The sequence below is a fragment of the Coregonus lavaretus genome (genome assembly GCF_964263955.1).
Source record: "Coregonus lavaretus genome assembly, contig: HAP1_SCAFFOLD_1042, whole genome shotgun sequence".
In the NCBI taxonomy this organism is placed as follows: domain Eukaryota; kingdom Metazoa; phylum Chordata; class Actinopteri; order Salmoniformes; family Salmonidae; genus Coregonus; species Coregonus lavaretus.
Genome location: NW_028163029.1, coordinates 93,018 through 106,640, shown reverse-complemented (window position 1 = coordinate 106,640; position 13,623 = coordinate 93,018). Strand labels below are relative to the sequence as shown.

The 13,623-nt window shown below is 41.0% G+C and overlaps 1 protein-coding gene across 1 annotated transcript in view; it reads right to left on the bottom strand.

The window, feature by feature from the left end:
• The window catches only part of fam228a (family with sequence similarity 228 member A), a gene marked incomplete at its 3' end in the record, with an annotated part of 36,450 nt that extends 29,811 nt beyond the window's left edge, over window positions 1-6,639 (bottom strand). The window contains exon 1 of the mRNA XM_084193359.1: window positions 6,519-6,639. The remainder of the gene's footprint in view (window positions 1-6,518) is intronic.
• Window positions 6,640-13,623: the final 6,984 nt, after the last annotated feature.

Sequence of the window (13,623 nt, the reverse complement as noted above, 5' to 3'; positions counted from 1 at the left end):
TGATTCTTCTGTATGTTTAGCGGAGATGTTCTGTGTATTAAGTTATAGGCAGTCGCAGAGAGACAGATAAACAGCTTGATTCTTCTGTATGTTTAGCGGAGATGTTCTGTGTATTAAGTTATAGGCAGTCGCAGAGAGACAGATAAACAGCTTGATTCTTCTGTATGTTTAGCGGAGATGTTCTGTGTATTAAGTTATAGGCAGTCGCAGAGAGACAGATAAACAGCTTGATTCTTCTGTATGTTTAGCGGAGATGTTCTGTGTATTAAGTTATAGGCAGTCGCAGAGAGACAGATAAACAGCTTGATTCTTCTGTATGTTTAGCGGAGATGTTCTGTGTATTAAGTTATAGGCAGTCACAGAGAGACAGATAAACAGCTTGATTCTTCTGTATGTTTAGCGGAGATGTTCTGTGTATTAAGTTATAGGCAGTCGCAGAGAGACAGATAAACAGCTTGATTCTTCTGTATGTTTAGCGGAGATGTTCTGTGTATTAAGTTATAGGCAGTCGCAGAGAGACAGATAAACAGCTTGATTCTTCTGTATGTTTAGCGGAGATGTTCTGTGTATTAAGTTATAGGCAGTCACAGAGAGACAGATAAACAGCTTGATTCTTCTGTATGTTTAGCGGAGATGTTCTGTGTATTAAGTTATAGGCAGTCGCAGAGAGACAGATAAACAGCTTGATTCTTCTGTATGTTTAGCGGAGATGTTCTGTGTATTAAGTTATAGGCAGTCGCAGAGAGACAGATAAACAGCTTGATTCTTCTGTATGTTTAGCGGAGATGTTCTGTGTATTAAGTTATAGGCAGTCGCAGAGAGACAGATAAACAGCTTGATTCTTCTGTATGTTTAGCGGAGATGTTCTGTGTATTAAGTTATAGGCAGTCGCAGAGAGACAGATAAACAGCTTGATTCTTCTGTATGTTTAGCGGAGATGTTCTGTGTATTAAGTTATAGGCAGTCGCAGAGAGACAGATAAACAGCTTGATTCTTCTGTATGTTTAGCGGAGATGTTCTGTGTATTAAGTTATAGGCAGTCGCAGAGAGACAGATAAACAGCTTGATTCTTCTGTATGTTTAGCGGAGATGTTCTGTGTATTAAGTTATAGGCAGTCGCAGAGAGACAGATAAACAGCTTGATTCTTCTGTATGTTTAGCGGAGATGTTCTGTGTATTAAGTTATAGGCAGTCCCAGAGAGACAGATAAACAGCTTGATTCTTCTGTATGTTTAGCGGAGATGTTCTGTGTATTAAGTTATAGGCAGTCGCAGAGAGACAGATAAACAGCTTGATTCTTCTGTATGTTTAGCGGAGATGTTCTGTGTATTAAGTTATAGGCAGTCGCAGAGAGACAGATAAACAGCTTGATTCTTCTGTATGTTTAGCGGAGATGTTCTGTGTATTAAGTTATAGGCAGTCGCAGAGAGACAGATAAACAGCTTGATTCTTCTGTATGTTTAGCGGAGATGTTCTGTGTATTAAGTGACACGGAAGGGCAAACAAGCATCTAACAAAGCACTTAGCTTTTCTACGAGTGGTCTGAGGTAGTCTGTATATATAAGGAGCGTTTTCAAGTGCAACTTTACTAACGATGGTTTTTGGGAAACAGATCGGAGATTTAACGATGCTCCTACGAAGGTTCTAACGAGGAACTTAGCCTTAAGATATTTTGGGAAACCGGGCCCAGCTCTGCTTTGAATGTTGTGCCCCACGCGCACAGGGCCGTATTAAAAAGCACTGGGGCTTTGTTTTTTAAAATAATCTGGCGTATTTTGAACATCCTGTGGTTCCATGAAAAAATGGAATAATTGAAAAAAAAAAAAAGTTTTTTGTTATTGTTGTTTTTTTGCCCCTTGGGCCCTCTAATCAGTTATCCAATCAAGGCAGGGGACCCAGTTACCCACCGGGACCCCCTACCTCCTCTCCTCACCCCATCTGATGACTAGCAGAGCAGCAGCAGGTTGTCTATACTCATTGACAGTGGACTATACTACATATATAATATATACATACATACATATATATATAGGGGAGGGAATGGCCGGCAGGGATGTAGAGCATGGCGTTTGCAACGCCAGGGTTGTGGGTTCGATTCCCACGGGGGGCCAGTATCAAAAAATAAAAATAAAGTGTAATGTGAGTCGCTCTGGATAAGAGCGTCTGCTAAATGACTAAAATGTAAAATGTAAATATGCACGCGCGCAAAGGAATTGATGGACAAGTTCCTTCACATTAAGTCAAGTTGTGAGTGCCAATGGGTATGTTCATAAAGTTGAAACGTTAAAACATGTTTTAAACTTAACTTTGAAACTTGAAGACCGAAACTAAAGAAGCCAAGAAAGGAGATGGATCTACAGAGAGAGAGAAAGAAGAAACAACAGTGAGCAGTGCTCTGGTCTCACAGGAGAAACAAGAAACAGTGAACAGTGCTCTGGTCTCACAGGAGAAACAAGAAACAGTGAACAGTGCTCTGGTCTCACAGGAGAAACAAGAAACAGTGAACAGTGCTCTGGTCTCACAGGAGAAACAAGAAACAGTGAACAGTGCTCTGGTCTCACAGGAGAAACAAGAAACAGTGAACAGTGCTCTGGTCTCACAGGAGAAACAAGAAACAGTGAACAGTGCTCTGGTCTCACAGGAGAAACAAGAAACAGTGAACAGTGCTGTGAACACAAGAATTTCACTACACCCGCAATAACATCTGCTAAATATGTGTATGTGACCAATAACATTTGATTTGATTCTGGTCTCACAGGAGACACTTGGCCACACTGGGGCCGGTGGACGCCACACTCATGACAATCAACAATAACCCATCGCTACAGCTGGGTAAGGAAAGGAACAAAAACTAACCCATCGCTACAGCTGGGTAAGGAAAGGAACAAAAACTAACCCATCGCTACAGCTGGGTAAGGAAAGGAACAAAAACTAACCCATCGCTACAGCTGGGTAAGGAAAGGAACAAAAACTAACCCATCGCTACAGCTGGGTAAGGAAAGGAACAAAAACTAAAGAAACGAACCAGGACAAACGTCAGTCAACATTTGAAGGAAACGGGAATGAAGAACTCCAAAGCAGCTATTGGAGCTGACAAACCATCAACAGAGAAAACATGAATATGATCAATATGCAGGACAAATCCTGAACGGAACAAGGGACTCTTTGGAATGGAACCTTATGTGTCGGGGGGCTGGGGTTAGTTGGTTATACCTGGAGTACTTCTCCTGTCTTATCCAGTGTCCTGTGTGAATTTAAGTATGCTCTCTCTAATTCTCTCGTTCTCTCTTTCTCTCTGAGAACCTGAGCCCTAGGACCATACGTCAGGACTACCGGGCATGATGACACCTTGCTGTCCCCAGTCCGCCTGGCCTTGCTGCTATTCCAGTTTCAACTGTTCTGCCTGCGGCTACGAAACCCCTACCTGTCCCAGACCTGCTGTTTTCAACTCTAAATGATCGGCTATGAAAAGCCAACTGAGAGACCTGAGCCCTAGGACCATACGTCGGGACTACCGGCCGTGGTGACTCCTTGCTGTCCCCAGTCCGCCTGGCCTTGCTGCTATTCCAGTTTAAACTGTTCTGCCTGCGGTTATGGAACCCCTACCTGTCCCAGACCTGCTGTTTTAAACTCTAATGATCGGCTATGAAAAGCCAACTGAGATTTATTCCTGATTATTATTTGACCATGCTTGTCACTTATGAACATTTTTGAACATCTTGGCATGGTTCTGTTATAATCTCCACCCGGCACAGCCAGAAGAGGACTGGCCACCCCTCATAGCCTGGTTCCTCTCTAGGTTTCTTCCTAGGTTTTGCCTTTCTAGGGAGTTTTTCCTAGCCACCGTGCTTCTACACCTGCATTACTAGCTGTTTGGGGTTTTAGGCTGGGTTTCTGTACAGCACTTCGAGATATTAGCTGATGTAAGAAGGGCTATATAAAATAAAATTGATTGATTGATTGATTCCCGCTATCATAATTACTAGATCTAAGACTTTACTGAAAGACAGTGACTAAACACCACTTTGACTAACTGACCTGACACCCTAGTTCCAGTCTTAACCCACTATTTTCCCTTTCAGCCAAATAAATTGTATTGTTGTTGTTTTAATAAAATACTCCATTTTTAAAAAAGAACACAGATACACATACTTGCATCCGATTTTATGAAGTTTCAAATGAATGTACGTGAAGATCCACAATTCACTCACACGAAGAACACGCTGAACTCAGGTATAACGTATCAAGTGTTATTGTCATTTTCTTTTTGAAATTAGAAATGGTTGTAATTGTTTGCTACCTGCTTCACAATGATGTGTGTTAGAGACATTTTGGATAAAGGGAAGAAATGTTTGAAAGTATATAGAACTGTATAGAAAAAATACTTAATATGTATAGAAATGTACGGAAACTGTTGTTATGTTAATTATGTATATTAGAACCCCTTTTATTGTTATTGTGAGACCTTTTGGGTTTACCTGCAGCGTAGCATACAGGGGGGTTATGGGTAAAGATGGAGTTAGAGCATGATTGGAACGAGTACAAGCCTTTTATTTTTATTTATTTTATTATTATTTTAATGGGGGTAGATCAGCTTTATATTGCAGATAGATTGTAACTTCTATCAATGTAATTGTCTGCATCACTTCCAATCCCCCATGTTTTTTTATATAATAATATAATAATAATATGCCATTTAGCAGACGCTTTTATCCAAAGCGAATAACAGTCATGCGTGCATACATTTTTTTTTTTTGTGTATGGGTGGTCCCGGGGATCGAACCCACTACCTTGTCGTTACAAGCGCTTTTCAACCCCGCCATCCTTTCCCTACTTGGAGTAAATTAGTGAACAACAATGCCCAGGCCTCTACTTCCAGCCTATACTTACTATCTACACCTTATGGACACAGTCAATTTTACAATAATTCTATTTTTTTTATTTTTTTTGAGTACAAGCCTGTGTTAGTTAGAAGACGCCTAAGAGAAACAACCCACTTAATTGATCTTGTTTTATTTCAAGCATTTTTTTGTATCTTTTGACATCCTTACCATTTTGGAACCTGTTATAACACAAGGAATATCTTGCTTTGTTTTACCCTTCATCAAACTGGAATCTGTTTGACAAACCTGGACCTTTTGTGACTAAGAAATAACATTTGAATTTTGAACAAGAAACAATAACTCAAGTGTCCTCTATATGTCCTCTATGGGGAAATGAGTCCTCTATATGTCCTCTATGGGGAAATGGGGAAATGAGTCCTCTATGGGGAAATGGGGAAATGAGTCCTCTATATGTCCTCTATGGGGAAATGAGTCCTCTATATGTCCTCTATGGGGAAATGGGGAAATGAGTCCTCTATATGTCCTCTATGGGGAAATGAGTCCTCTATATGTCCTCTATGGGGAAATGAGTCCTCTATATGTCCTATATGGGGAAATGAGTCCTCTATATGTCCTCTATGGAGAAATGGGGAAATGAGTCCTCTATATGTCCTCTATGGGGAAATGGAGAAATGAGTCCTCTATATGTCCTCTATGGGGAAATGGGGAAATGAGTCCTCTATATGTCCTCTATGGGGAAATGAGTCCTCTATATGTCCTCTATGGGGAAATGGGGAAATGAGTCCTCTATATGTCCTCTATGGGGAAATGAGTCCTCTATATGTCCTCTATGGGGAAATGGGGAAATGAGTCCTCTATATGTCCTCTATGGGGAAATGAGTCCTCTATATGTCCTCTATGGGGAAATGAGTTGGAACCGTGCCAGTAAAAACATCTAAAGAAGTGGTTACTTTAGAACGTTGGGACATTGTTTGGAACCGCCCACTACAGATAGCCTTGTTTGGCACACTGAACTATCCCAAGTATGATAGGCAGAGAATAATGATTTGGCTTAGATATTCCTATTGTATTTTTCAAAGGTTGGATTGCAATTCATCATATATCCACATTGGTTTGTTGAAGAATATAACATATGACCTTAGTTCAACTGTCGTACCCCATCAGAACCCCAAATATAAGCTTGTTTTGCTCCATTATTTGTAAAACGAACCCCTTTATAGCACCACAGCATGGTTAAACTATAACGTCGATATCATGGACGGACATTCCTTTCATCCAATTCTCTGTCCATGCATTTGAGAGCGGGTTACATTTCTAAAGCCCCAGCACACAGCTGTTTCTCAAAACAGTGGCAGGTTTATACTTTGTTATTGTTATAACTGTGAATCGGCTATATGATCACTGGATACCTCACCTGCAGAGTTCACTGGTGTCACGTTCCACGGAGAGGTCGGTAACCCTACACAGGGGTGGAGCGTCCATTTCTACAATTGGGCTTCTACACTTTTAAATAGGTATTAGAACTTCAACAAAAAGTGATTATATTAGCAGGCCTAGTAATCCTGTTCAAAATTAGCTAAACTAAAGATTTCGAATTTAGCTAATGTCAGAAAAGTAGGTGGCCTAAAGTTGAAAGGAGATAGAAACGATGCGGGTGTTCTGTAGGCTACTCACGGTCGGATTTAGCACCAATTTGAGCCCTGCTTGCTTTGCAGCACGGGGAGTAGCGCCCGGTCTCCGGTCTCCGGTCTCCGTCTTCTCTGGAGTGTAGCCTAGTGTCCGACCGTAGCACCGATTTGAGCCCTCCCTGTCTCCGGTCTCCGGTCTCTGGAGTGTAGCCTAGTGTCCGACCGTAGCACCGATTTGAGCCCTCCCTGTCTCCGGTCTCCGGTCTCCGGTCTCCGGTCTCTGGAGTGTAGCCTAGTGTCCGACCGTTGTCATGGTGACGTCACACAAGCCGAGTAGAATTTCGGAAACATTCTTTTACACAACAGCGTTCTAATGGGCGTGTTGATTTTATGGCACCTTACATGTGATAGTAGCCTCCAATGCCCCCCACCCCCATGATCAATACATTTTTTTTTTTTTTTTTTTTTTTGTCATTTTAATATGCCATTTAGCAGACGCTTTTATCCAAAGCGACTTACAGTCATGCGTGCATACATTTTTGTGTATGGGTGGTCCCGGGGATCGAACCCACTACCCTGGCGTTACAAGTTGAGCTACAGAGAACCACAACAGTTTAGCAGACGCTCTTATCCAGAGCGACTTACAGGAGCAATTAGGGTTAAGTGCCTTGCTCAAGGGCACATCGACAGATTTTTCACCTAGTCGGCTTGGGGATTAGAACCAGCGACTGGCACAACGCTCTTAACCACTAAGCTAAATGTAATTCACTATCCACAAACAAACACCTGTTGACTTGTATTTGTAAACCAATATTTTTTTTATAAATGCTAAATGAGCAGAATAAGCAGTGAGGTACATCTTTCCATAGTTATAAATAAAAGCATTAGGTTGCGGCAGGTAGCTTAGTGGGTAAGAGCGTTGTGCCAGTAACCGAAAGGTCGCTGGTTCTAATCCCTGAGCCGACTAGGTGAAAAATCTGTCGATGTGCCCTTAAGCAAGGCACTTAACCCTAATTGCTCCTGTAAGTCGCTCTGGATAAGAGCGTCTGCTAAATGACTAAAATGTAAATGTTAAACAATACTTTACTGTTAGAACTGTCGAATCTGCATTTATGGCTCAAATTACATCTCTGGATCTGTTTTCATTTGTTTCCAGAATTATGGCACTAACATTCCATCTTGTTACCGACTACACCGACACATGTTGACTTTGTCCGTCCACACCAGACGCTTTCAGGACAGGCAGGTTGAAATATCAAAAATAACTCTGAACCAGCTATATTAATGTGGGGACAGGTCGAAATACATATGAAACATTCATGGACATTTAGCTAGCTAGCTTGCTGGCAAGAGTGTGCAAGGCGGTATTGAATGTCACTGTCAGTCACCTGAAATTTGTCTCTCGGCCTGTGTGCGCCTACGTTGTAAACTCTCATTCATAGGCTAGGTTGTAGCAACCTCATGATGGGTATAGGGAACATGTGAGTATCATGTAGTAGCCTAAACCTATCACTGTTACATTGAACTGGGTGAATGGAATATGAATGAGAGTCATCCAATATGCTGTAATAGAAATAAGGCCATGCTCATCCAAAAAAAAAAAAGGTCTTCCCTCATCTTAAATGGCACTGACCACCACTGCATTCAATACCAGGGTGTAATCATTAGTCCAACAGTTGCAAACGAGAGTTTCTATTGGACAAATTCAGGTATGTTTATCCCCGTTTTGTTTCCGTTTGCTTCCGTTTAAGAAACGTTTTTCAACAGAATCGGCAGAATGAATACACCCCTGATCACGCGTCAACACTGTTCACTTTCATAGCAGCCACGTTGTATTCCTTATCGCATGCTCTCCTAATCTCACCTCTTCCCTTGGTTTGTGGACTTCAATGCATAACACATCAGCTGTATGTGACCAAGCGAAAAAACCTTTCCAAGCCAAACCACTACACACAGCCTACATCGTTGTCACCATATTAGCTAAAGTAAGGTCAGAGTCAGCATATCAAATAGAACTAACGCGTTAGTAAACCCGCTATAATCATGCAGTAAGCAGTTACACCGGCGGGCCCCGGTGGCAATACATTAGTAATACCAAAAGCTTACCTTAAATTGGAAGAGTTCCAGTGTTGTGTTAAAAAGTCATAGCCAGCTAGCTAACATAGCATCCCTCTGTTTGAGCCAGGTGTTTGAGTAGGCTAAACTAGCCAGCTGCATTTGCTAGCTAAGTAAGTGAAACTGAAAGTGAAAACAAAATACTAAATCTCTCTCTCTCTCTCTTTCTCTCTTGCTTCTCCTTCATTTTTGAATAAATTAATTTGTTCAAATCTGTTCAACTGTCTTTCTCTCTCTGAGTCAACCACTCACCACATTTTATACACTGCAGTGCTAGCTAGCTATAGTTTATGCTTTCAGTACTAGATTAATTATCTGATCCTTTAATTGGGTGGACAACATGTCAGTTCATGCTGCTCTGATAGGCTGGAGGATGTCCTCCGGAAGTTGTCATAATTAATGTGTAAGTCTATGGAAGGGGGTGAGAACCATGAGCCTCCTAGGTTTTGTATTGAAGTCAATGTACCCAGAGGAGGACAGACGCTAGCTGTCCTCCGGCTACACCATGGTGTTACCCTACATAGTGCTGTTGAGGCTACTGTAGACCTTTGCAAAATAGTGTGTTTTAATCAATTATTTGGTGACATATTACATTTAGTATAGTTTGATCTAAAAAGGATAACTTTTTCCATGTTTGACCATTTTCATTTTTATGAAATTCACTGAGGAGGATGGTCCTCCTCTTCCTTTTCTGAGGAGCCTCCACTGATGCAGATGCTCGTTGACGTGCACAACACGTTTGGATGAAATGATTGAATAACATTTATTTTGCAACACTTGAGCATGCAATGCCACTAGTTTGGTCAGCATGTTAGTCCCAGTCGGCATAGAGCCCCACAGTGGAGGTGTCATAATACCCATAAAACCTAGCGGTCAAACAGGGAAATGGTTCCAATCGTTTTTCCCACCATTAATTTTTCTCATAGGCTTACCCTGACGGGACGTTTTGATAACGGTGTAAATCTCTCTCGGACAAGGTGACTTTTATCAATATATTGGGCCCTATTTACTCTCAGATTCGAAAATGCTAATTAGCATCAAAGTAGACATCATGCAAGACTACAAATCCCTGCAAGCTCCTGCACATCATTTCTAGCAGGCACCCTTGCTAACAAGTCAATTTAAAGACATTTAGCCAATTTATTAATTACTATATTTAGCTGACATTAGATAGTTAAGCCAGAGATTCTTACCTTTGCCTCGATTCAGCAGTCTCGTCCAGATCATCATGGCACCTGTAGTTCTGTATAATAGCCAAATTAGCAGCTAATTAGAATTTCATTTGTTGGGGGTAAATACGGGGGAATATATTGATAAAAGTCACATTGTCCAAGAGGGATTTACACGGTTATCAAAACGTCACGCCAGGGTGAGCCTACATGAAACACAGACCTTATTTTAAATGTTTCTAAAATCCCCCTTTGGGAAAAATGAATGGTGGAAAAACTATTGGAACCATATCCCTGTTTGACCGCTAGGCTTTATGGGTATTATGACTCTATTAGATAGAACGTCCCAGCCCTGCCCGCCTGTGGGGAAGACAACCTGTGGTTAATTAGGTTATCCAATTGGCTCACAGCAACAACTTGACCTTTTTAAAACGCAATTATCTTGTTGTCTGCTTGTTTTAGTAAATTGTAAAACTACATTTAAGAAAAGTACAACATGGCTAAAGATCACTTTTCTAAATTGCCTGCTCCCGAGCGTTCTCACTACATAGTAAAACGTAATATTGTAGGGCTTCCCTCATGTATATATATATATATATAATATAACTATACTAAACAAGTTAAATGTCTTACCTGTGATGAAATGTTTTCCACACACATAGCTACAGATGTGTAGCCTACTTGGACAACGGGTCCCCACAGTTTTCCACTCTCCCACACCGAATAGCCTGAAGCCACAGGGCTCTTCTCGCAGGCTCTATTTCCCTACGTGGGACCATTGGGAACCGCAGGCTCTATTTCCCTACGTGGGACCATTGGGAACCGCAGGCTCTATTTCCCTATGTGGGACCATTGGGAACCGCAGGCTCTATTTCCCTATGTGGGACCATTGGGAACCGCAGGCTCTATTTCCCTACGTGGGACCATTGGGAACCGCAGGCTCTATTTCCCTATGTGGGACCATTGGGAACCGCAGGCTCTATTTCCCTATGTGGGACCATTGGGAACCGCAGGCTCTATTTCCCTACGTGGGACCATTGGGAACCGCAGGCTCTATTTCCCTATGTGGGACCATTGGGAACCGCAGGCTCTATTTCCCTATGTGGGACCATTGGGAACCGCAGGCTCTATTTCCCTACGTGGGACCATTGGGAACCGCAGGCTCTATTTCCCTATGTGGGACCATTGGGAACCACAGGCTCTATTTCCCTATGTGGGACCATTGGGAAACACAGGCTCTATTTCCCTATGTGGGACCATTGGGAACCGCAGGCTCTATTTCCCTACGTGGGACCATTGGGAACCACAGGCTCTATTTCCCTATGTGGGACCATTGGGAACCACAGGCTCTATTTCCCTACGTGGGACCATTGGGAACCGCAGGCTCTATTTCCCTATGTGGGACCATTGGGAACCGCAGGCTCTATTTCCCTATGTGGGACCATTGGGAACCACAGGCTCTATTTCCCTACGTGGGACCATTGGGAACCACAGGCTCTATTTCCCTATGTGGGACCATTGGGAACCGCAGGCTCTATTTCCCTATGTGGGACCATTGGGAACCACAGGCTCTATTTCCCTACGTGGGACCATTGGGAACCACAGGCTCTATTTCCCTATGTGGGACCATTGGGAACCACAGGCTCTATTTCCCTATGTGGGACCATTGGGAACCACAGGCTCTATTTCCCTACATGGGAGCATTGGGAACCGTAGGTCAGGATTTTTGACCTGGTTACATGTACACTACCAGTCAAACGTTTTAGAACACCTACTCATTCAAGGGTTTTTCTTTATTTGTACTATTTTCTACATTGTAGAATAATAGTGAAGACATCAAAACTATGAAATAACACATATGGAATCATGTAGTAACAAAAAAAGTTTTAAACAAATCAAAATGTATTTTATATTTGAGATTCTTCAAAGTAGCCACCCTTTGCCTTGATGACCGCTTTGCACACTCTTGGGCTTGTTAATACGGCCCTGCATTCAAAGCAAAGCAGAGCTAAGTTCCTCGTTAGAACCTTCGTAGGAGCATCGTTAAATCTCCGATCTGTTTCCCAAAAACCATCGTTAGTAAAGTTGCACTTGAAAACGCTCCTTATATATACAGACTACCTCAGACCACTCGTAGAAAAGCTAAGTGCTTTGTTAGATGCTTGTTTGCACATCCGTGTCACTTTATTTTATTTTTTACATTTTAGTCATTTAGCAGACGCTCTTATCCAGAGCGACTTACAGTTAGTGAGTGCATACATTTTCATACTGGCACAGAACATCTCCGCTAAACATACAGAAGAATCAAGCTGTTTATCTGTCTCTCTGCGACTGCCTATAACTTTGGAACGAAGTTGACTACAAATACAAAGTTGTCAATGTCTTTGCAATCGATCAAGCAAAGGATACAAATATGATTGAAATGAAAACCGAGATAACTACATTACAAAATACTCTCAGTAGGGTTATAGGCTACAAAGGCCTGTATATTGAAATCCTACTGAAATCAATTTCATGTTCAGACAATTGAGTTATATTTGTAGGCTACACGGTCTGTAATTTGTTCCTCAATGTACTGTATTTCATGATGTGTAACAACATGTGTGATAAATAAATCTGTGATTTAGTGCCTTATTATAAGACAAGCATTAGAATAAGCTGCCTCAATATTTACAGCCATAAGCAAAATGTCTGTAACACCATCCATTCTACAGCCTATACCTGTAGAATGGAATATTACAATGGATTTATTTTATTTATTTGACATTTTGCAGGATGAAATCTCGTTGAGATTGAATAGGATCTCTATGCCTTTCTATCAGGTGAACTATGTTAAACCGATTTTAATTTGGTTCTCATCCCAGACATGCCTCTTAAGAACAGGACAAGTGGTGCAGCCGGTCTGATCATGGTCCATACGCCTGCTCCTCTAGGTCTCCTCACATCTACGGTAAGACTATTGTGAGACTATTGTGAAACTATTGTGAGACTATTGCGAGACCATTGTGGGACTATTGCGAGACTATTGTAAGACTATTGTAAGACTATTGTGAGACTATTCTAAGACTATTGTGCGACTATTGCGAGACCATTGTAAGACTATTGTTATTATTGTAATTCATTTTTTTTTCTTTGTTAATAGGAATTGTGCAGGATGAAATCTCTTGTCCCCAAAACAACAACAATAGTTAGTAAACAAATAATAAACAACTACTGTTGAATAATAATAATAATAATAATACAAATGAAATAATAATAATAAACAAAAATGTACATTAACAACATAGAACAGTTGTTAATACATGCAAAGTCAATAATGAACAGGTTCTAATTTACAACGAGGACATGTCTAGTGGCAGAGACGACAGCAATATACTGTTGCTAACGGCAGGGCAGGGAAGCAAACTGTGAAGGCAAACACCCTAAGCATTGCACCAATACACCTATTTGTTGTTTCAACTTATTATTTCCAGTCACAAAGTTGCATGGCCTTTATCAAGTTATAAAAAATTAAATGTTCAAGTTATACTAACATTCACCAAATTTATTTTGACTTATAAAATATAGTTTAGTTATTTTCACCATTTGTCAGTAAACTTGAATCAATTCCAATTTGAGTTATGTCAACTTAAAATGTAGAGTTATCCTAACTAACACCAAATTATGAGTACTTTGACTCATAAAAGAAAGTCAACTTTACACTTTGTCAGTATAACCTACTATTTATAGTTGAATCAATTTAGGCTTTATTAGAGATACTAGCCTCTATTTTGAAGTGACTTCACACTTCTTGGAAGTTGTTTTAGTCAATGTATATAGAGTCTACTGAACATGACAGTAAACTTGATCATTTAAGTTTGGATAACT